This window comes from Scyliorhinus torazame, chromosome 6 (assembly GCF_047496885.1).
Source record: "Scyliorhinus torazame isolate Kashiwa2021f chromosome 6, sScyTor2.1, whole genome shotgun sequence".
In the NCBI taxonomy this organism is placed as follows: domain Eukaryota; kingdom Metazoa; phylum Chordata; class Chondrichthyes; order Carcharhiniformes; family Scyliorhinidae; genus Scyliorhinus; species Scyliorhinus torazame.
The window spans coordinates 78,056,222-78,079,268 of record NC_092712.1 but is presented as its reverse complement, the minus strand read 5'-3'; positions in this window follow the sequence as shown (position 1 = coordinate 78,079,268).

Below are 23,047 nucleotides of genomic sequence, written 5' to 3'. Positions count from 1 at the left end.
GTTTCACCCAGGTGGATGGCGGAAAGTGCTACCATGGGCAGGAGTCAGACATTGTCAAATGATGCGGAGCACCGGAGCTCATCACAGAGCGGGTTGTCATCATTCTTCTTCGCATGGACCAGACCCGGTATTACTGCTAACCCAGGACCCCACACCTTGTAGTGCAGCAGGTAGATATTACAGAGGGGGTGCAGGTGGGGGGCTGGCCAGGAGGAGGGGGGGTGGTGCGGATGGGATGCGGTGTCCGTGTCCCTGGCCAATATCCCCCCCCCCAAATCCCTCTCCAGTCGGTGAACCTGGAGGTGATCAGAGCGTCCCATGCGCGTTAGCCCTGGCACACACATCTTGCAGCCTCCCACGCCGACCTGTGCTCCATGTCCTGCCCACCCTCACCCTCCCCGCATCCTCCTCGTCGGACGAGGCCTGGTATTCCTCCTCCTCCTCCAGTACATCGCCCCTCTGCTGCACGATGTTGTGGAGGACGCAGCAGGCCGCCACGATGCGGGCGACCCTCTCAGCGCCGTACTGGAGAGCCCTCCAGAGCAGTCCAGGCATCTCCAGGAGGCCAAAGCACCGCTCGATCATGGACCTGGAAGCTGTATGGGCGTCATTGTAGCGGTCTCCGCATCGGTCTGTGACCTCCCGATAGGCGATGTCGCCCCAGGAGCCAACTCCCCAGCCATGCGGCATCTCGAACACGTCAGGATGTGCCAGGATGAAGGTGTTGTGCAGGTATCGGGTGCAGACGTGCATGATGCGCACCTGAATGTTCATCGAGTGGAACCCTTTTCGGCTTGTGCAGAGCAGCCTGTCACCTGCAGGTGACGTAGGGGGACATGCATCCTGTCGATCACCCCCTGGACCCGGGGCATGTCGGCGATGGCGGCGAACCCCGCTGCCCGGGCATCCTGGTAGGCTCGGTCCACATCGAAAAGGATGTATTGATCCACCTGGGCATGTAGGGCCTCCATGACAGCACGGATGCACCTGTGCACCGAGGGCTGTGAGATCCAGGACAGGACCCACTCGGCGCCTGAAAGGAACCCATGGCGTAAAGGTTCAGGGTGACCATCACCTTGACAGCTACCTGGAGGGGGTGTCCTCCCCCATACCCCCACGGTGCCAGGTGTGCCATCATCTGGCAGATATGTCGCACTGTCTCTCTGCTCAGCCGGAGTCTTCGGCATGCTCAGTCCAACAGGTCCTCCAATGACCAGCGCTGACGGTACACGCGAGGCCTCATGCAGAGTCCCCTTGGCACCTCCTCCTCCTCCTCCTCAGTCTGTTAGGTGGCCAGCTCTCAATCCTGGGCGCTGCCTCCTGTTCCTCCATTGCATGCTCCGCTGCTACAGCTTCCTCCTCATCGAGCAGCTCCAGCTCGTACAGCCTCAGTGAATCCCCCAGAGCTGCGGCAACCAGCAGGAAGGCCACCATTGCTCGTTGAATTCCAATATCCATTGTCTGCAGGGGGTGAAAGGTTAACATGTTAGCATGGTGCATACTGTGTGCCCAACCTGGTTCAACGGGCTACATGGTGGCCCCGGTTGGCACTACAGCTGTCGTGTTAGGTACACTGATGTAACACTGGATGCAACTTAGATCAAAAAGATACTCCAGACCTTGAAGTTAGTTCAATCAGGTTTATTGAACAAATAGCACAGTTAGCACAGTTCTCTGTGAGTTCGACTCTCTGCTAACTTAAGCGTGGTTACTCTGTCTGACTGAACCAGACTAGCTCTTAGCCACGTGGTGGAGGTGTGAGATTGTAACAACACCCTTGACTGACTCTCTAGATGTTCACCAGTGGAACGAGGTGGACTGTGAGTGCCTCGTGTCCTTTATAGTGAGATACCACCCCTGAGTGTCCTGCCTGCTTATTGGTCATGTCCTGTTCTCTGTGTCCATTAGCTGCTTGTCTGTGCCTGCCTGTATATCATTATGTGTGTGTCTGCATATCGTGACAACAGCCTCTGCCCCTGCATGTTTCCCCCACCCCACTCCAATCCCCATCCCCGGGCCCCGTCAGTGCCTGACACTCCGGACGCCTCTGGCCCTGGGGCCCATCCGTGCTAACGGGGGCACCATTGGCTGGCGTTGCGTTCTGAGGCCTCCATTAGGACTAAAGTGGGCGTCCTGGGTGGGCCACCTGATCCCCCACTGGCAGGTAGTGGCCGGGTTGTGGGGGGGGGGGGGAATGGTGCAGCATGGTGTGCGGGGTGGGGAAGTTGGGAGCACCCATACGGCCGGTGTCACTCTGCGAAACCAGGGGCAAAGGTGGGTGGTCAGTGGGGTGTGCAGCAAGGTGGCTGCTTTGCCGGCCGTGGCACTGGCGGTCCATGCCTGGGCACCGACTCAGTCCCATGGGGGACACACGCCTCCCCCACCACCATCATCGCCTCCCCCTCCCACGCCAGACCCTCTCCCCAGCCAGTGTCCGGTCCACAGTCACGCTCTCACTGTCCTCCCTCCCCTCTCTCCCTCATCAGCCACAATGCCGGTTTCACGATTTTTAAAAGCACATTGGGAACTCGGACCATCGGAGGCGGAGATTCACAGAGGCCCAGGAGAATACTGGGTCAGGCGCACAAATGATGTGCAAACGGTGTTTACTGTATGTGGGTTCCAGAACTCATTGACGCCGCTGTCGAGGTGACGGGGAATTGCGATTTGGCTTCAAATCGGCACCTGCCGTGATTTTGGCGCCAGAACCTATTCATTACCCAATCGCGTTTGCTGATTTCAGCATCAGCCAACGGACAATCTCGCCCATAGACTCCCAAACGGAGAATATCGGCCAATGGTTCTACAGCTGCATTCAAGTATTTCTAAACACACTAAAAAGCTAGATTGCAACCAAAAGCCCATAACTCCCCCAAACAAACAATTTGACCATAAAACCGTTAATTTCAATAGATGTCTAAACTAAAAATGTAAAAGCAATTAAAATAAAATGACTTATCTTTTAAAACTCTCCTCCATGCAATTTGTTTCCAAACCTGACAGCAGTTGAACCCTGACCATCTCGCATAAAATTCAAAACCTTTCCAGTAGTCGCCTCATTATGTAAATTAGTTGCTTAATCAGCATGAGACTGTCCTCGAGCTGCTCCCTTCTCTGTTCTCGGAAAAATGATGTTGGGCAAAAAAAGGGCAAGGGGGGGGATTCGCCGTTGGCTGACGTGGAAATCGGGAAAGGCGATTGGGTGGAGAATCTGTTCCGACGCAAAATCGCGGCAAGTGCCGATTTGACACTGTGGTGGTAAGTATTAGGGGTAGTGCGGCACCTGTGAAGCCGAGAGGCTATTGGCAGACAGGCACCGGGTCCTGGTTGGATCTGCCGCCTGCTGGCTCCGCCCAGCAAGGCGGCGTATAAGAGCCCGGGTTCTCCCAGCAGCCGCATTCTGTAACTGAGCTGCTGGGGAACAAGTCTTGCTTAATAAAGCCTCGATTGACTTCATCACTTCTCAACTTGTGAGTAATTGTTGCGCTACAATTTATTAAGCAGACTTAAAAAGACTATGGAGCTCCGGATCGCCCCGGAGTGTCTGCGAATCAGCCCCCATGCAGCAAACTCGGCGGCCGTGTTTAAACACTGGCTAGCGTGCTTTGAAGGTTACCTACGAACGGCCCCCGGCCGGACCACGGAAGACCAGAAAATGCAGGTCCTGCATTCCAGGGTGAGCCCGGAGATCTACACGCTCAGCGAAGACGCGGAGGATTTCCCGACGGCGCTCACCATGCTGAAAGGAGTCTACATTCGGCCCAGAAACCAGGTCTACGCACGCCACCAACTCGCGACGAGCGGCAAATCCCTGGAGAATCACAAGACGAGTTCTACAGCGTGCTGTTGATATTGGGAAGGAACTGCAACTGCCCGTCGGTGAGCACAAACGAGCACACGGAGCTCCTAATCAGGGATGCTTTTGTGGCAGGTATGACTTCTTCTCAAATTCGCCAGAGACTGTTAGAGAGAGACTCGTTAGGACTCACCGAGGCACGGGCCCTTGCGGCCTCCCTCAACGTGGCCTCACAAAATGCCTGCGCCGACCGCGCGGCAGCCCCTTGGGCTCCGTGGACCCCCATTGCAACCGACTCCCCGGCACCCCCCACCCCCCCTGCAAGCATGCGCGGCTAGAGCACCAGACCATCCCGGTGGGCCCCGCTGCTAATTTTGCCGGCAGGCGAAACACCCCCGGCAGCGCTGCCTGGCCCGCTCAGCTATCTGTAAGAGCTGCGGCAAAAAGGGGCATTACTCAGCAGTGTGCCAGTCCCGGGGGGGTCGCCGCTATCTCCGGGGGAGAACGGGGACAGCAGGCTCAACCCCCCCCAACGATCCACGTGCGGCCCGCGGGCGCCGCCATCTTGTGACTCCCGGCCATGTGCGATCCATGGGGGCGGCCATTTTGTCCGCCCCCGACCACGTGCGATCCATGGACGCCGCCATCTTGGCTGATAGCCAAGGACCCCAGCATAGACGGCTCCACGGGGTCTGAAGAAAACGCCGCGATGCAACAACCACGACTGGCTTTGGTGACCCTGGACCAATCGCGGCCCCGGAAGCTCCAAACGGCAACAACAACGGTGCTGGTCAACGGGTACGAGACGCCATGCCTAATCGACTCTGGGAGCACGGAAAGTTTTATCCACCCGGATACGGTAAGACGTTGTTTTCTTTCCATTCATCCGAGCACCCAAAAGATTTTCCTGGCAGCGGGATCCCATTCCGTAGCGATCAAAGGGTTCTGCATCGCGAACCTAACGGTGCAAGGGAGGGAGTTTAAGAATTATAGGCTTTATGTCCTTCCCAACTCTGCGCTCCCACTCTCTTAGGGTTAGATTTCCAGTGTAACCTCCAGAGCCTAACGTTCCAATTCGGCGGCCCAATACCCCCACTCGCTATCTGCAGCCTCGCGACCCTCAAGGTTGAACCGCCTTCCTTGTTTGCGAACCTCACCCCGGATTGCAAACCCGTCGCCACTAGGAGCAGACGATACAGCGCCCAGGATTGGACGTTTATCCAGCCTGAAGTCCAGTGGCTGCTGAAGGAAGGCATAATCCAGACCAGCAATAGTCCCTGGAGAGCCCAGGTGGTAGTTGTGAAGACCGGGCAGAAGCAGAGGATGGTCGTAGACTATAGTCAGACCATCAATAGGTACACGCAGCTAGATGCGTACCCTCTCCCCCGCATATCCGACATGGTCAATCGGATTGCACAGTATAAAGTCTTTTACACCGTGGACCTCAAGTCCGCCTACCATCAGCTCCCCATCCGCCCGAGCGACCGCAAGTACACGGCCTTCGAGGCAGACGGGCGGCTCTCCCATTTTTTAAGGGTCCCATTTGGCGTCACGAACGGAGTCTCGGTCTTCAAACGGGAGATGGACCGAATGGTTGACCAGCACGGTTTGCGGGCCACGTTCCCATACCTCGACAATGTAACCATCTGCGGCCATGACCAGCAGGACCACGAGGCCAACCTCTGCAAATTCCTCCAGACCGCTAACACCCTGAACCTCACCTATAACGAGGAAAAATGCGTTTTTAGCACCAACCGTCTGGCCATCCTGGGATACGTAGTGCGTAATGGAGTGATAGGCCCCGACCCCAAACGCATGAGCCCCCTTATGGAATTTCCCCTCCCCCACTGCTCCAAAGCCCTGAAACGCTGCCTGGGCTTCTTCTCGTACTATACCCAGTGGGTTCCCCAGTACGCAAACAAGGCCCACCCGTTAATCCAGTCCACTACCTTCCCCCTGTCGACAGAGGCCCGCCAGGCCTTCAGCCGCATCAAAGCGGATATCGCAAAGGCAACGATGCACGCAATCGACGAGTCCCTCCCCTTCCAAGTCGAGAGCGACGCATCCGATGTAGCTCTGGCGGCCACCCTCAACCAAGCGGGCAGACCCGTGGCTTTTTTCCCCCGGACCCTCTACGCCTCAGAAGTCCGCCACTCCTCGGTGGAAAAGGAAGCCCAAGCCATAGTGGAAGCTGTGTGACACTGGAGGCATTACCTGGCTGGCAGGAGATTCACTCTCCTCACCGACCAACGGTCGGTAGCCTTTATGTTCGATAATGCACAGCGGAGCAAAATCAAGAACGACAAGATCTTAAGGTGGAGGATTGAGATCTCCACCTATAACTATGAGATCTTGTATCGTCCCAGAAAGCTGAACGAGTCGTCCGATGCCCTATCCCGCGGCACATGCGCCAACGTACAAGTCGACCGCCTCTAAGCCCTCCACGAGGACCTCTGCCACCCGGGGGTCACTCGATTCTACCATTTTATGAAGTCCTGCAACCTCCCCATCTCTGTTGAGGAGGTCCGTACAGCCGCCAGGAACTGCCAAATCTGCGCGGAGTGCAAACCGCACTTTTTCAGGCCAGATAGAGCGCACCTGATAAAGGCTTCCCGTCCCTTTGAACGCCTCAGATTGGATTTCAAAGGCCCCCTCCCCTCCACCGACCGCAATGCATACTTCCTAAACGTGGTGGACGAATACTCCCGTTTCCCCTTCGCCATCCCCTGCCCAGACATGACAGCGGCCACAGTCGTTAAAGCCCTCGGCACCATCTTTACACTGTTCGGTTTCCCCGCGTACATCCATAGCGACAGGGGGTCCTCCTTCATGAGCGACGAACTGCGTCAGTTCCTGCTCAGCAAGGGCATTGCCTCGAGCAGGACGACCAGTTCCAACCCCCGGGGGAACGGTCAGGTAGAGAGGGAGAACGGTACGGTCTTAAAGACCGTCCTACTGGCCCTACGGTCCAGAAATCTCCCAGTTTCCCGTTGGCAGGAAGTCCTCCCGGATGCCCTCCACTCCATCCGGTCGCTGCTGTGTGCCACCACTAATCAAACGCCTCATGAGCGCCTCCTTGTCTTCCCCAGGAAGTCCTCCTCCGGAACGTCGCTGCCGACCTGGCTGGCAGCCCCAGGACCCATCTTGCTCCGAAAGCATGTGCGGGCGCACAAATCGGACCCGTTGGTCGAGAGGTTCACCTTCTCCACGCAAACCCTCAGTACGCCTACGTGGCGTACCCCGACGGCCGTCAGGACACGGTCTCCCTGCGGGACCTGGCGCCCGCCGGAACCACACACACACTCCCAACACCGATCACCCCCTCCCTGCCACCGGCGCACCCCACGACCGCTCCCTTCCCGGGTGGATCGGTCCTCCTCCCGTGCCCGTCCAGGAGTAAAGAAACAGGGACGAACAGCGCAATGCTCCCAGAGACGACAGTGCCCGAGCCAGCACCTGCACCACCACCGGGGCTGAGGCGATCGAAAAGGACGACCAGGGCACCCGCTCAACTCGTGGAATCCGCGTGACAAAAATCTGTAAATAATTCTGACAAAACCTGTAAATAGTTAACTGTTGAGCTAAATGCATAGCCACTGTACGAAATTAGTTCCAGGACCAGCCTTGTAAACCCCTACCACCATGCGACCCACCACCCCGCTGGGTTCTTTTTTAACAAGGGGTGAATGTGGTGGTATGTATTAGGGGTAGTACGGTACCTGTGAAGAGGCTATTGGCAGACAGGCACCGGGTCCTAGTTGGATCTGCCGCCTGCTGGCTCCGCCCAGCTAGGCGGCGTATAAGAGCCCGGGTTCTCCCAGCAGCTGCATTCTGTAACTGAGCTGCTGGGGAACAGGTCTTGCTTAATAAAGCCTTGATTGACTTCATCACTTCTCGACTTGTGAGTAATTGTTGCGCTACAGACACCAAATTGCAATTCTCCATCACCTCGATAGTGGCATCAATGCGTTCCAGACCGCACGTACAGTAAACAACATTTGCATATCATTAGGGGCCCAACCCAGTATTTTCGCCTCCGATGAGCCGATTTCCCAATGTTCACTTGTGCTTTTAAAAATCATGAAACCGGTGTGGTGGCTGCTGAGGGAGTGAGACAGATGGTAGGACATGGAGAGGAGTGACTGCGGGCTGCCGGACCGAACACTGGCTGGGCTGGCTGGGGTGGGGGGCGGGGGGGGTGGGGGGGAAGAGGGAGCCCGGGCCACCCACAGTGTCTGCCCATCCCCCCCCCCCCTCCGCCAGCCCAGACCAGCCCACCCCTCACACCTATCAGACAGACCACCAAGGTAGTTGTAACAGTGGCAACAGGTGTTTAATATGAACGAATATATACAATCGCAAAACCGGCGAATCCGGCACCATTTTTCATTAGAATCGATTGTGTTCCACGTGGCTCCAGTTCTGGCCCCTTAGCAGCTGCTAGGTGTGCCACCAATTTTTCTGTCATGAAAGTCCATGAATTCTGCGTTGGCGTCAGGACTAAGTCTCAGAAACGGAGAATCCCGTTCAGGATTTCTGCCATTTGGTAGCCTTTTTTTTGCATTACTGTTTCCATTCCCATCCAATTTGGGACAGGAAAATTCCAGCCATGGCATTGTGGGAAGTGCGGGAAGGATGATATATTAACAGGATAGAGAATTGGTTAAGCAGAATACAGGAAGCTGAGATAAATGGGTCATTTACAGGATGAGAAAACGGTCATTAAGGAGTGCGACACATGTTCTATGTTAATAACTTTGATGAGGGACCATGCAGCCAAATTTGTTGTTGATGCAAGGATTGTTTGGAAAGCAAAGTTGTGAAGAGGATGCGAAGTCTCTGCAAAGGCATATAAGGTTCAGTGAGTGGGGAAATATTTGATAGGTGGAGTATAGTGTGAGAAAATGTCAGGTTGTCTATTAGTTGGGAAGAATAGAAGAGCAGAACATACTTTAATGGAGAGAGACTGTGGAATGCTGCGGGACAGAGAGATCTGCGTGTCCAAAATCACAATGTTAGCATACGGATGTAGCAGGTACCAAGGAGACAACTGGAATGTTGACCTTTACTGCAAGAGTAATGGAGTTTAATAGTCAGGACGTCCTGTTGCAATTGTGCAGGACACTGAAGTGACCATACCTGGAGTACTGTGCACAGTTTTGGTCGACTTATTTAAGGAGGGGATATACTTGCACTGGAAGCAGTTTGGAGAAGGTTCGCTAGGATGATTCCAAGGGCGGCACGGTAGCACAGTTGTTGCTTCACAGCACCAGGGTCCCAGGTTCAATTCCGGCTTGGGTCACTGTCTGTGCAGAGTCTGCACGTTCCCCCCCATGTTTGCGTGGGTTTCCTCCGAGAGCTCTGGTTTCCTCCCACAAGTCCCAAAAGACGTGCTTGTTAGGTGAATTGGGCATTCTAAATTCTCCCTCAGTGTACCCAAACAGGCGCCGGAGTGTGGTGACTAGGGGCTTTTCACAGTAACTTCATTGCAGTGCTAATGTAAGCCTACTTGTGACAATAATAAAGATTATAATTATGAAGAGGTTGTTTTATGAGCAAAGATTGAGAAGATTGGGCTTATAGAATAGAATCCATACAGTGCAGAAGGAGGCCAATCGGCCCATCGAGTCTGCACCGACCCTACAAAGAGCACTTTACCTAGGCCTCTTCCCCGCCTTCTCCCCGTAACATCACTTAACCTGCACATCTTCAGACACTAAGGGGCAGTTTTCTTTTACCATGGCCAATCCACCTAACCTGCAAATCTTTGGACTATGGGAGGAAACCGAAGCACCCGGAGGAAACCCACGCACACACGAGGCGAACGTGAAAACTCCACACAAACAGCAACCCGAAGCCAAAATTGAACTCTGGTCACTGGAATGCTGTGAGGCAGCAGTGCTAACCATTGTGCCACCGTGCCGTTGTTAAGAAAGACACAGTATACTCAATCGCAGTGTTATCACAAAGGGAGGGAATCAAATCTGGTGTTCACCTTTCCAAATTCATGTGGATTTTTCACAATTGACAAGGTGCAGGTCATTTAATGATTTCAGTTTTGAATCTTCTAATGGACAAATTCTGAAGTGAAAGTTAATTCTACCCATCAACATGCATAAAATAAATCGAAATACCTTGCCATTTAAACCCCAATTTAACATTTCCCGTTTAATATCGCCATCATTACAACTAACTGAGAGGGGAATAACCTAATGTAAAAGAAGATTTCACAATTTTCAAAGTTCAGAAATGAGCTGGTGAGAGTGTGTGATGGGAAGTCAAAGTGGGAGTTGGATGGAGAACACAATTCAAGGTAATTCACAATTAAAAACAGGGAACAAATGCAGTCCAAATCCGAAACTCATTTCAATTGTTGTCAATAAAAGAGCTTTTTAACCACCAAGGCAGAATGTTATCACCCCTCCCCCCGCCCTGCCCCACCCCACAGTGAATTTGAATAGTTGGAGTTTTTAAAAATGAGAGATGATCTCATTGAAGCCTGTAATATTCTGAGGGCCTTAGCAGATAATGAAAGGATGTTTCCCTTCATCGGGGAACCTAGAACTAGACCGCACAGTTTCAGAATAAGGGGTCTCCTATTTAAAATGGAGATCAAGAGGATTCTCTGAGGGTCACATATTTTTGGAATTTGCCCACTGGAGGCCAGTTGATTGAATATATTTAAAGTTGAGTCGAATTTTTGATCTGCAAGAGAATCCAGGGTTACGGGGAGGGGGGTGGGGGGCAGGCAGGAAAGTAGATCTGGGGAGGCCATCATGCGATCAACCATGCACTTATTGAATGGTGGAACAGGCACGAGGGGCCGAATGGCCCACTCCTGCTCTTATTTCTTATTAACACCACAGCCTAATGTTCCTGTGCACGTCACAATCTAATACAAATCTATAGCCCTATCTGAAGTCCAGGGCTAACGAAGATGAATACTAATGATGTCAAATTTTATACTAGTCACAGCAACAACAACAAAACTGGCATTGTAGGTTTCTGTCTGTGTGCCTGCTAATTCCATCACGCCTGTGGAAAATCCTGCATTCTGGTCTCTCGACAAACTTTTCAAATTTAATTGAGGATAATGAAGGATGATTTCAAAAATTCTTGACAGCCAGAGATGGAAAAAATGCTAAGTTAAGAGAATTGGTTTCCTTAATAAATGAGAGATTCCTTTCAATATTTAAAGAGATAATCAAAACAGTAACAAATATTTTTTGGCACGGAGTTAAGGTAGCAAGGTTTAGAGGAGAGGCCACTTAATGGACCTAGGACCTTGTCCTTCAGCCACCTAACCAAGCTTGAATTTCTCTTTGTAATGCGCACACACACACATACAGTATATATTCCTTGCCCGTAGAATCAGAAAATTCATTTATTAAGTGCAAGATCAAAAAGCTTGTTTGAAAAGAAAAATTAACTGACAGTTACAAAATTATATTTCAATTTTCTTTTGAACCTTGGAAGCCAGGAGCATATTAACAATTGTTCAAAACAACTTGATCGGGAGACTCTGACACTGAATAGCTGGATGACAGAACCTTGAAATTCTGCTGTGCTAGCTCTTGGTCAGATGCCAATATAAATGGTGCATGGAATGCATAACCTAATGCAGGTGTCCTGCATACTTTGGTGTGCCAAAATAGATTTGCTCACAAATTTTACTCTTGGGTCGTAATCTTATTGCGGGGCCAACATAGTTTATTTCAGCTGAGGAAGAAACACAAAAAGCGGTTGGTGCAAACGTTTGCACACTTCCCTCTTTCTGTGCAGACAAATTACTCAGGGGCTTTCACAAGATGCATGTTCAGGAATGTGCAGAATTGTTTAATATATACACCAAGACTACCTTTGGAATTGGGTTTTGCGAACAGATAAAGATTGAATGGCACTTAGTAATTATTGAGCTTTTCAGCATCACATTTCTAAACAAAAAAGTCATCTTTTCTTTTGTCAGACAAATTAAAGCAAATATGGGAAGAGTTTTAAATTATTCTCACGGTAATATTCAGTCAGAACAGATAATTGTGCATTTTCTTTTGGCACGGCAAACTTAATTTGTATATTCTGTGTGTGTACTACATGGGAGAAAGACATATAGTACAAGCATTGCAGTCAGTGCAATGGAGTGATACACAGCTGTTCTGAAATCCCTCTGTGCCATTGAAACAAATGATCTGAGTCAGTCTATGCTAACAGGGTCAGCTCCAGAGCCAGCAGAGAACTGTGACTGATGCAGGATCACTGCAGCTCCAGCTATGTTCACATCAATCACTCCTCAATGAAAATCCACTGGGGCTGTCAAGCTGGACTTGATCTGTTATCGTGTTGTTTACATTCGCAGATAATTTATGGTATTCCCAGCTGAAACTGCATTTTAAAGTTTCCATTCATTAGTTGGAAATCTTTCTATATGCTGGCATAATAAACACGTGCGAGTGTTAATTGCATGAAATTGTTATCCACCATCAGAGTGTTCCCCAGTACAAACATAATTTAGTATAATTGGCCATGTGTTAGGATTTTAAAAAATTACATCAAGATTACATTTGAAGATAAATTAGCTGTGCTTCCTTCTCAACTGCACTGCAGTAATGTCTTTATATATAAACATATCGGTTTAAATTGAACATTTAGATGCTGTGGTGTATTTTACACAAAGCTCAAGACCTCTAAACTGTTCACTATTACCTCAAGCATAAAATATGATAGGGTGGTTGTGATCCTTTTTCATTAATGCTTCATATTGATATTGAAGATGAGGCAAATAGTGGGTCATGGGAAAGACTGGTGTTAGGGGCTTTCGAACCAGAGTTTCTGCTGCTGAGCCCCAGTATTTCCATGATTGCAGTGAGAGAGATGAGGCACGCCGGCCTCCATAAAGGCATATTTGGGGAGCACCAAAGAGGCGTTAAAAAAAAGGAAAAATGATTTCCTTGCTCAGGGGATGATCAGATCTATTGGTTAAGGGAGGACGTTAGGCTACCCGGCAACACCACAAACCACATCATCTCCAGAAATGGGAACCCCTCTTTTCCTTGCAAAGGAAGTACCCTCTCATTGGCTCACAAACTCTAGGAGGAGTTAGTAGGGCATCAGCAGATATGATCCTGGTCTCTGGTACCTCACCCAACTGGCTACTTTTTATTGTCCATTGTTGGTAGGCTCATTGACTATGGACATATCATGGCCAACTCTAGTTCTACCTTGCATAAGAACATCAGAACTAGGAGCAGGAGTAGGCCATCTGGCCCCTCGGGCCTGCTCCGCCATTTAATGAGATCATGGCTGATCTTTGTGTGGACTCAGCTCCACTTACCTGCCCACTCAGCGTAACCTTTTATTCCTTTTCTGTTCAAAAATCTATCTACCTTTGCCTTCAAAACATTTAACGAAGTAGCCTCAACTGCTTCACTGGGCACGGAATTCCATAGATTCATGACCCATTGGGTGAAGAAGTTCTGCCTCAACTCAGTCCTAAATTTACTCCCCCTGATTTTGAGGCTATGCCCCTGTAGCCATCTGGGATGGCCACTTACAACTAGGTACAGAGAAACTCGCAAAGCCTAGCAGATAAAATGGACAAGCCAAGATTCAGGCAGGCTCAGAGCCTGAAATGCATATTTGCAAGCAAGAAGTGCAGACGGTATCGAAACTCCGACCAATTAGCATTTTAATGGGGCCGATTAGCATTTGATGGCCCATCTTCACCATTACTCGAGTGACTGGGACAGTCCCAGACATTTCGGCGCCGCTCCCTGTTCAAGGGAAGAGTAAACACCAGGGTCAGTGACCGCTTGGGACACACCCAGCCATCCAGATCCCCGCCCACTTATTGGTTAGGAGTCGAACAGAGTGATCAGGGATCGCCCAATCAGTGGGGCCCAAACTGAAGGACCGCCCAAAAGAGCGCAAAAACCCCCAAGTATAAGAAGAAGAGTTCGCCACATGTTCGCTCTCTCTTGGACCTGGTACCCCGGTCACGACTATCTCCAATTGCAGCAACACCAGAAGCAAGTCCAAGTTCAATGCTCGCTACCAGATGGATGAGCCTAGCTGAGCAGCAATTACTCCTTCGAACCCGATAGATCCAGAATCGAACAGCGGCAACTGTTTCTCTGGCCTAAGCTGGGTGCCCGAAGTTAAGTACAGGTTGTCTTAGTCGATAGGTGTAGTTAACTAGTAGTGTTTATGTTGCATGACTAATTGTGTGTAAATAAAGTACCCTTGACCTTGAACTAACTAACTGGTGTTTGGCACTTTGATCAATAGCCGTTTGAACCTTGTGGTGGTATCATTTGATACCCGGCGACTCTAAGCATCAGAATATAGATAATATAGAAAGAAGGTCAAACTCACTGATTGCCATAATTGGAACAGAGCCACAGAAAGGACAGAGTAAAAGAAGAAAATGCAACAGTTATTGGCGACATCTGACGGGACTTGACCCAGAAGTGACCGTGTCACTCCGAGAGAACCCACAAAACGATTGAATTAGAATCCAAATTGGCAAAGTAAAAGAAACCACAAGCGAAACCAGTATCGATCAAACCTCCAGAATTCGGAAGTGTGTAATTTGCATGCGTACTAACAAACGGATATAAGGTAAACTCGATAGATTTTGTTGCGTGAAACTTTCGGGAGTTGCGTAAACCGGAAAATAGCCATACCTGTGTTTGCACCACCACTTTATTCCCACTTGTCCCAAATTCCCGGTAGAGACAGAAGTAATTGTAGGGATGCCCATGAAGGCAATGGAACGCCTTATGCATCCCCAAGAGCCCGAGGTCGCAGTGACCAATAGATCAGAACAGTGTCCCGTATGGGAAGAAGAGCTTAGGAGATACCTAAAGGCGAAAGGATGGCCCCTATGGTCGGAATTTTGCCCAAATGAAGAAACGGGTCGTGGCAGCATAGGACAGACTTGGTGGGACAGCCTGACCCAGATTCACAAGGTTCGTAAGCCGATGGCAATCGTGTCCTGTCTGGCACAATTGCGAGTCCCAGAGGAGGTCCTGAGGACACTCTGTAAACAGCTTGAGGAGAAGGAGAGAAGTAGAGAGGGAGATATTAGTGAATGCAAGAGATTAAATGTACAGCTCCGGGAGCAGTTAGCGGCGAAGAACAAGGAAATGGATGATGTCAAGAGGGCACATCAATCCTGTCTCGCCCACCTTAGCAGCTTCCAAATTCAGTATGATAAGGCCTACCAGGACACACAACGTGCTGTAATGGTAAGAGAAGAGACAGAGAACCAGGTTTTGTTAAGGAAACAGTGTGATGATCTAAAGGCAGCCCTCCGAGCACTCCACAGTTCCGCCACGGAACAGAGGCAGAGTTCGGTGGATCATGTCAAGTGCAGGCAGCAAATTGCAAAGTTGCAATCCCTGCTATCTGTTCAAAATGGGTTTAGAGACACCTTTGGCCCACAGCTAGACCAGGAAGACGGCCCCGATTGGCAGGAACTCAGTGAAACGGCCCAACGGTACGTAAGTGAGACCGAGAATCAAAATAGATCCCTCCAGGCCCCGAAAAGAAAAGCACCCGCACCACCGACTGCACAGGCAGCACCCAACCCAATGAATCCCATCACCACGCAGCGCAGGGTCACCACAGAAAACCAACCCGATTTTGTGTACACCACCCCAATAACTATCACCCAGTTAAGAGATGCCCGGGAGAAGATAGAGACTTTCCACCCCACATCAGACCCACATCACTTTTTCGAACTAGTAAAGCAACAGGGCTGTGATGTGTCCCTACTGGAGGTAGGCCACTAAAGGAGGTAGTCCCTGTAAAGCCACTAAGGGTAATGGTGTCCGTAGTGGGCCATATCGCTTTCTGGTACATGATGGAGGAGTTTAACGTGGTTCGGGACTCTCCTGTGTCCCAAAGGAACTCTACGGGTGTCCCCTGACTGTGCCTGCAACTACCGGTCTTCTGGACTTATCCCAAAGGGTATCGCAGACCCAAGTTGGGGAGCCCGAACACCGTCAATCGGTGCTGTTCATGGCCGAGTTATCTGGTCGGGCGCTAATACTGTGGATGGGTCTGGCATTGTTTCTAGGGCGGGGGGGGGGCGTTTGGGTGCTGATTCCTTTGCTGCTTGGGGGGGGCATTGCATTCTCGGGCATAATGTCCTTCCTGTCCACAATTATAACATTCCTGTGTCTTGTGGTGCTGCGCTGTACCTCTGCCTTCATTTACCCATGCGGGGTCTTGGTGTGCCCTTACTGGATTCATTGTAGCGCCTACTCTCTCCTACTCTGTTTTTCTATGCACAGACTGTTCCCAAGCTCTCGATAAGCATTTCAGAACCCAAACTTCATTATGTGCTGGGTCTGAGGGGTCGTAATTGGCACATGCCTTCTGTCTTGCCTCTGTGGCATGGGATACTAGCGTACGGGTCCATTTGGCCATATTGTCTACCGATAACTGGGTGCGGGCTAATTCACCAAATACCACAGTAAAATGGATCCAAAGGCGTCCAGTGAACACTGTTGGATGCTCTCCCTTTTTCTGCCAGCACCGGTTGAGTCCTTCTACCGGATCTCCTCTGTTATAGACAAAGGTGTCTAGAATGGCTGTTTTCATCTCTTCGAGGCTACTTCTCCTACATTTTGTGGGTCCGGAAGGGCTGAACTAACTGACGGTCTAGGCTCATCACAATGAGCTTTACCTCTTCCTGCTCGTCTAAACCATACAGCCCTTAATTCCTCGAGAAATCAAGAATTTATCAACTTCTGTCTTAAAGACACTCAACGTCCCGGCCTCCACCGCCCTCTGTGGCAATGAATTCCACAGACCCACCACTCTCTGGCTGAAGAAATTTCTCCTCAGCTCTGTTCTAAAGTGACTCCCTTTTATTCTAAGGCTGTGCCCCCGGGTCCTAGCCTCCCCTGCTAATGGAAACAACTTCCCTATGTCCACCCTATCTAAGCCATTCATTATCTTGTAAGTTTCTATTAGATCTCCCCTCAACCTCCTAAACTCCAATGAATATAATCCCAGGATCCTCAGACGTTCATCGTATGTTAGGCCTACCATTCCTGGGATCATCCGTGTGAATCTCCGCTGGACCCGCTCCAGTGCCAGTATGTCCTTCCTGAGGTGTGGGGCCCAAAATTGCACACAGTATTCTAAATGGGGCCTAACTAATGCTTTATAAAGCTTCAGAAGTACATCCCTGCTTTTATATTCCAAGCCTCTTGAGATAAATGACAACATTGCATTTGCTTTCTTAATTACGGACTCAACCTGCAAGTTTACCTTTAGAGAATCCTGGACTAGGACTCCCAAGTCCCTTTGCACTTCAGCATTATGAATTTTGTCACCGTTTAGAAAATAGTCCATGCCTCTATTCTTTTTTCCAAAGTGCAAGACCTCGCACTTGCCCACGTTGAATTTCATCAGCCATTTCTTGGACCACTCTCCTAAACTGTCTAAATCTTTCTGCAGCCTCCCCACCTCCTCCATACTACCTGCCCCTCCACATATCTTTGTATCATCGGCAAACTTAGCCAAAATGCCCGTCATCTAGATCGTTAATATATAAAGAGAACAGCTGTGGATCCAACACTGAACCCTGCGGGACACCACTCATCACCGGTTGCCATTCCGAAAAATAACCTTTTATCCCAACTCTCTGCCTTCTGCCTGACAGCCAATCGTCAATCCATGTTAGTACCTTGCCTCGAATACCATGGGCCCTTATTTTACTCAGCAGTCTCCCGTGAGGCACCTTATCCACCTTATACAGCTGCAACATAACCTCCCTGCTTTTAAACTCCATCCCTCTAGCAATTGAGGACAAAATTCCATTTGCCTTCTTAATTACTTGAAGCACCTACAAACCAACTTTTTGCAATTCATGCACAAGGACACCCAGGTCCCTCTGCACAGCAGCATGCTGCAATTTTTGCACCATTTAAATAATAGTCCATTTTGCTGTTATTCCTACCAAAATGGATGGCCTCCCATTGATCAACATTGTACTCCATCTGCTTGACCCTTGCCCAATCACTTAAACTATCAATATCCCTCTGCAGACTTTCAGTGTCCTCTGCACACTTGGCTCTACCACTCATCTTAGTGCCATCTGTGAACTTTAACACATTCCACTTGGTCCCCAACTCCAGATAATCTATGTAAATTGGGAACAATTGCAGGCTCCACACTGCTTTTCACACACATATTAACTAAATGAGGGTTACTGGATTGAAATCAGGTGCTAGAATTTTCGCTTAATGCAGTTTTGGCAAATTGTTCTCAAAATGTGCAGAAAATTACACTAGCTTTGAGAAGTGACGCTAATTTCGGACTTTCCACTCATTGATTTGCGTATTGCTGAATGCACATTCTGCCAGGAACCAATGCAATTAGGCAGGCGATGTTGTAAAAACAATTTTTTAAAATTTGCTTTAGAAATATTAATTGATATATTGAAGAATGATAATTTTGTACAGTTTTATGAATACAGCAGAAATGGGTGGTACGGTGGCACAGTGGTTAGCACTGCTGTCTCACAGCTCCAGGGTCCAGGCAGCACAGTAGCACAAGTGATTAGCACTGTGGCTTCACAGCGCTAGGGCCCCAGTTTCGATTCCCCACTGGGTCACTGTCTATGCGGAGTCTGCACGTTCTCCCTGTGTCTGCGTGGGTTTCCTCCGGGTACTCCGGTTTCCTCCCACAGTCCAAAGACGTGTAGGTTAGGTGGATTGGCCATGATAAATTGCCCTTAGTGACCAAAAAGGTTAGGAGGGGTTATTGGGTTTCGGAGATTAGGGTGGAAGTGAGGGCTTAGGTGGGTCGGTGCAGACTCAATGGTCTATGTTCTATATCCTGGGTCCAATTCCGGTCTCGGGTGACTGTCTGTGTGGAGTTTGCACATTCTCCCCTTGTCTGCGTGCGTTTCCTCCGGATGCTCCGGTTTCCTCCCACAGTCCAAAGATGTGCAGGTTAGGTGGATTGGCCATGCAAAATTGCCCCTCAGCGTCCAAAAGGGTAGGTGGGGTTACTGGGTTACGGGGATAGAGTGGAGGCATGGGCTTAAGTAGGGTGCTCTTTCCAACGGTTGGTGAAGACTCGATGGACCGAATGACCTCCTTCTGCACTGCATCTATGATCATAAAAGACAATCCACTACCTGTGAGTAACCAGATTTAAATCATACTGGAGTACAGTAGGTAGTTTCTTTGTAAATCAAAAAAAATTACAAAGAATTTAGAATTTACATATTTGCAGCCTTGCGACCTCCGGGTTCAGCTTCATGTTTACAGTCTCCATGAACACTTAAAAAGGATTTCCTTAGCAGAAATTTCCAATGATAATTAATTGATCCTGGAGATATGGAGAGTTTTGTGGACGGGGCTTGCTTCCAACTCAGTGGCCTAGAACCTGCGGGCAGCAGCAAAGCAAAGACACGCAGTGTTGCCCGTTAAGTAAGTCTCATTGAGTGATCTACTGCTGTCTCTGGTGAGAATTTCACCTCTATCACCCTGCAGTGCTATTGCAACTGATTACAAGGTTCTTTACTGGGGAGATTCCATTGTGGAGCGAGTGTGAGGGCTATCTAAGCAGCAAATCACATTCAAGGATTTTCACAGACAGCCAACTAGGAAACAAAAAACTGTAAAATAAAATCACATGGAAAAAAATGTGGACAGTCCTGAAGATTTTTGCTTTAGTTTGTGCACGAGCTGCACCCTGTTATGGTCAGTTTTAGAGGAGCTGACAGTTCGCCATTAATAATAGTAATCTTTATTTGTGTCACAAGTAGGCTTACATTAACACGGTTACTGTGAAAATCCCCTAGTCGCCACATTCCGGTGCCTGTTCGGGTGCACAGAGGGAGAATTCAGAATGTCCAATTCACCTAACAGGCACGTCTTTCGGGACTTGTGGGAGGAAACCCACGCAGACACGGGGGAAACATGCTGACTCTGCACAGACAGTGACCCAAGCTGGGAAATGAACCCGGTCTCTGGTATTATGAAGCAACAGTGCTAACCACTGTGCTACCATGCCATTATCCACCTCCATTCCTCCCACCAAAGCCTTCCAAAATCCAGGCCATTCCTTTTTAAACTGGGGGTAAAAAGGTCACAAAAACTCAATTCGTGCTGAATCTAATTTGCTTTTAAAATTCACATGGGTTGCATCGATTCAGACTGAATTCCACCAGGTAAGTCAGCACAACTGAACAGAAACTCTACCCCCAGGTATGCTGGGCAGGATTCTCCAACCTTCTGCGCCGGAATCACGCCCGGCGCGGGGGCGGAGAATTGCCGTTCACGCTGGAAATCCGGCGGGACAGCGCTTCCGCGGACCCGCCTGGCCCGCGTGCACGCGGGCAATGCAGCGTCAGTCGAGGGCTGCTTGTGGTGATTCCCCGCGCTCGGCAGGCCGAGTGTCCGCCGAGTCCCTCCGGCGTGGTTTACATGTGGTCCCACCGAGTCGGGACCTCGGCGTTCTGGCTGCAGGGGCCGTCCTGGTGGGGGAGCAGGGGGATCCGACTCCGGGGGTGCCTCCACGTTGGCCAGGCCCGCGATCGGGGGTTACCGATCGGCGGACGTGCTCATTCGGGGGGGCCTATGTTCATCCGTGTGGGCCCCTATAGGGCTCCGCCATGTTGCGTGGGGACCGGCGCGAAGACGGCCGCCACGCGTATGCTCCGACCCGCGGCCGGCAGTGCGGGCGTAACTACAGGGCGCCGCCGGCGGCCAGAGCTGCGGGACGCACGCTGGGGCCCTATTAGCCCCCTTGAAAACAGGGATTCACCCCGGACCTTCGAGGAAAAAGTCCGAACTGATTCTCGCTCGTATTCCGGAGGGCGTGGGGACTTCGTCCCCAGCAGGTAGAATCCCGCCCCCTATCTCTGAAATTATGCTTCCTAAACTGGAGGCATTAATTTTGCTAAGATTAGCGAATCCAACACCACACAAACTGCAATGGTTCAAGAAGGCATCTTACCGCTGACTTCTCAAGGGCACTACATGCTGGCTGGCCAGCGACCCCCCCCACGTTCTGTGAAGAAATGCATCAAAAGCAATATCCTTTTAAATCTCTTTCAACTAATTCCAAAGTAGTACCATATGAATTCTCCCCCTTACTAACCCTAACTCATCTTTTTTCAGACCTTTCAGGATTCAATGCTATTTGCATTGTTCATGCCTGACACTGAAAATAATTTCCTGTTAGACAGAGACAGAGTAACTGCTGATTGTGGATTCGAGGATCAATTTAATTCTGTAGGTTTTTATGCTGAACTCGATAGTTTTTTGTTGAATATTGAAGCGTTAATTAGCACTAGAATACCACAGCAGTATTTGCCTTTGTGATTAAGCATAGAGCTGTTCCAAGTCGTTGCACTCAAGTGTCTCCCGATGCCCAATCCACAGAAGGGGAGCTGGGAAATAAATATTAAAAAGACGAGCAAAGCATTGACATCACCACAATTTTTTCATCCTTCAGTTCCATTTGACAAAAGTGTCAAATGTTGCATTTTGGTCAAAAGAACGAGGAGAGGAGAGGTAATCCAAACAAAGTGGAACAGCTTTAGAGGGGTCACGGGAACAGGGAGAGCACAGATTTTTGAAGGTGGCAGAACAAGTTGAGAAGGTTGTCACTAAAACACTTTGGATCTTTGGCTCACTTAGCAGATGAAAAGCGTACAAAACCAACAAAGTCACACCGAACCTTTATAAAACGTTGGTTAGGTCTCATCTGGGAGTGGTTAGCACTGTGGCTTCACAGCGCCAGGGCCCCAGGTTCGATTCCCGGCTGGGTCACTGTCTGTTCGGAGTCTGCACATTCTCCCTGTGTTTGCACTGAGTGCTGAATTTGGTGCATTTGAGTGCTATAGTGAGAGTTTGGTGACCGAGGGAGTTAGGTGAGGAGGGAGTAAGGTGCTCCTTTCATTTTGTTTCCGACATTTCCGCAAAGAGTGCGAAGAGAGCCAGGAATTTACAGAAAGTGTAGCTGACTGAGAGCAGAGTCGGAGATCTAGTTAGTCCACACAGCAGCTATATTCTGTAAGGTAAGAGGGGATGGAGGCTAGGCCAGTTACATGCTCCTCCTGTAGGATGTGGGTGGTGAGGGATACCACCGGTGTCCCCACTGACTATACCTGCGGGAAGTGCACCCAACTTCAGCTCCTCAAAGACCATGTTAGGGAACTGGAGCTGAAGCTGGATGAACTTCGGATCATCCGGGAGGCAGAGGGGGTGATTGAGAAGAGTTACAGGGAGGTAACCACACCCAAGGTACAGGACAAGAATAGCTGGGTTACAGTCAGGGGGAAAAAAAAAAACAGGCAGACAGTGCAGGGATCCCTCGTGGCCGTTCCCCTTCAAAACAAGTATACCGTTTTGGATGCTGTTGGGGGGGGATGACCTACCGGGGGAAGGCCCTAGCGGTCAGGCCTCTGGCACGGAGTCTGGCTCTGGGGCTCAGAAGGGAAGGGGGGAGAATAGAAAAGCAATAGTTGTAGGAGATGCAATGCTTAGAGGAATAGATAGGAGATTCTGTGGTCACGAGCGAGACTCCCGGAAGGTATGTTGCCTCCCGGGTGCCAGGGCCAGGGATGTCTCGGATCGTGTCTTCAGGATCCTTAAGGGGGAGGGTGAGCAGCCAGAAGTCGTGGTGCACATTGGTACCAACGACATAGGTAGGAAAAGGGGTGTGGAGGTAATAAACAAGTTTAGGGAGTTAGGCTGGAAGTTGAAAGCCAGAACAGACAGAGTTGTCATCTCTGGTTTGTTGCCGGTGCCACATGATAGCGAGGCTAGGAATAGGGAGAGAGTGCAGTTGAACACGTGGCTGCAGGAATGGTGTAGGAGGGAGGGCTTCAGGTATTTGGATAATTGGAGCGCATTCTGGGGAAGGTGGGACCTGTACAAGCAGGACGGGTTGCATCTGAACCAGAGGGGCACCAATATCCTGGGAGGGAGGTTTGCTAGTACTCTTTGGGAGGGTTTAAACTAATTTGGCAGGGGAATGGGAACCGGATTTGTAGTCCAGCAACTAAGGTAGCCGATATTCAGGACGCCAAAGCATGTAATGAGGCAGTGGGGAAGGAAACACTGACAAAGGAGAGTATTTGCAGGCACGGAGATGGGTTGAAGTGTGTATACTTCAACGCAAGAAGCATCAGGAATAAGGTGGGTGAACTTAAGGCATGGATCGGTACTTGGGACTACGATGTGGTGGCCATCACGGAAACTTGGATAGAAGAGGGGCAGA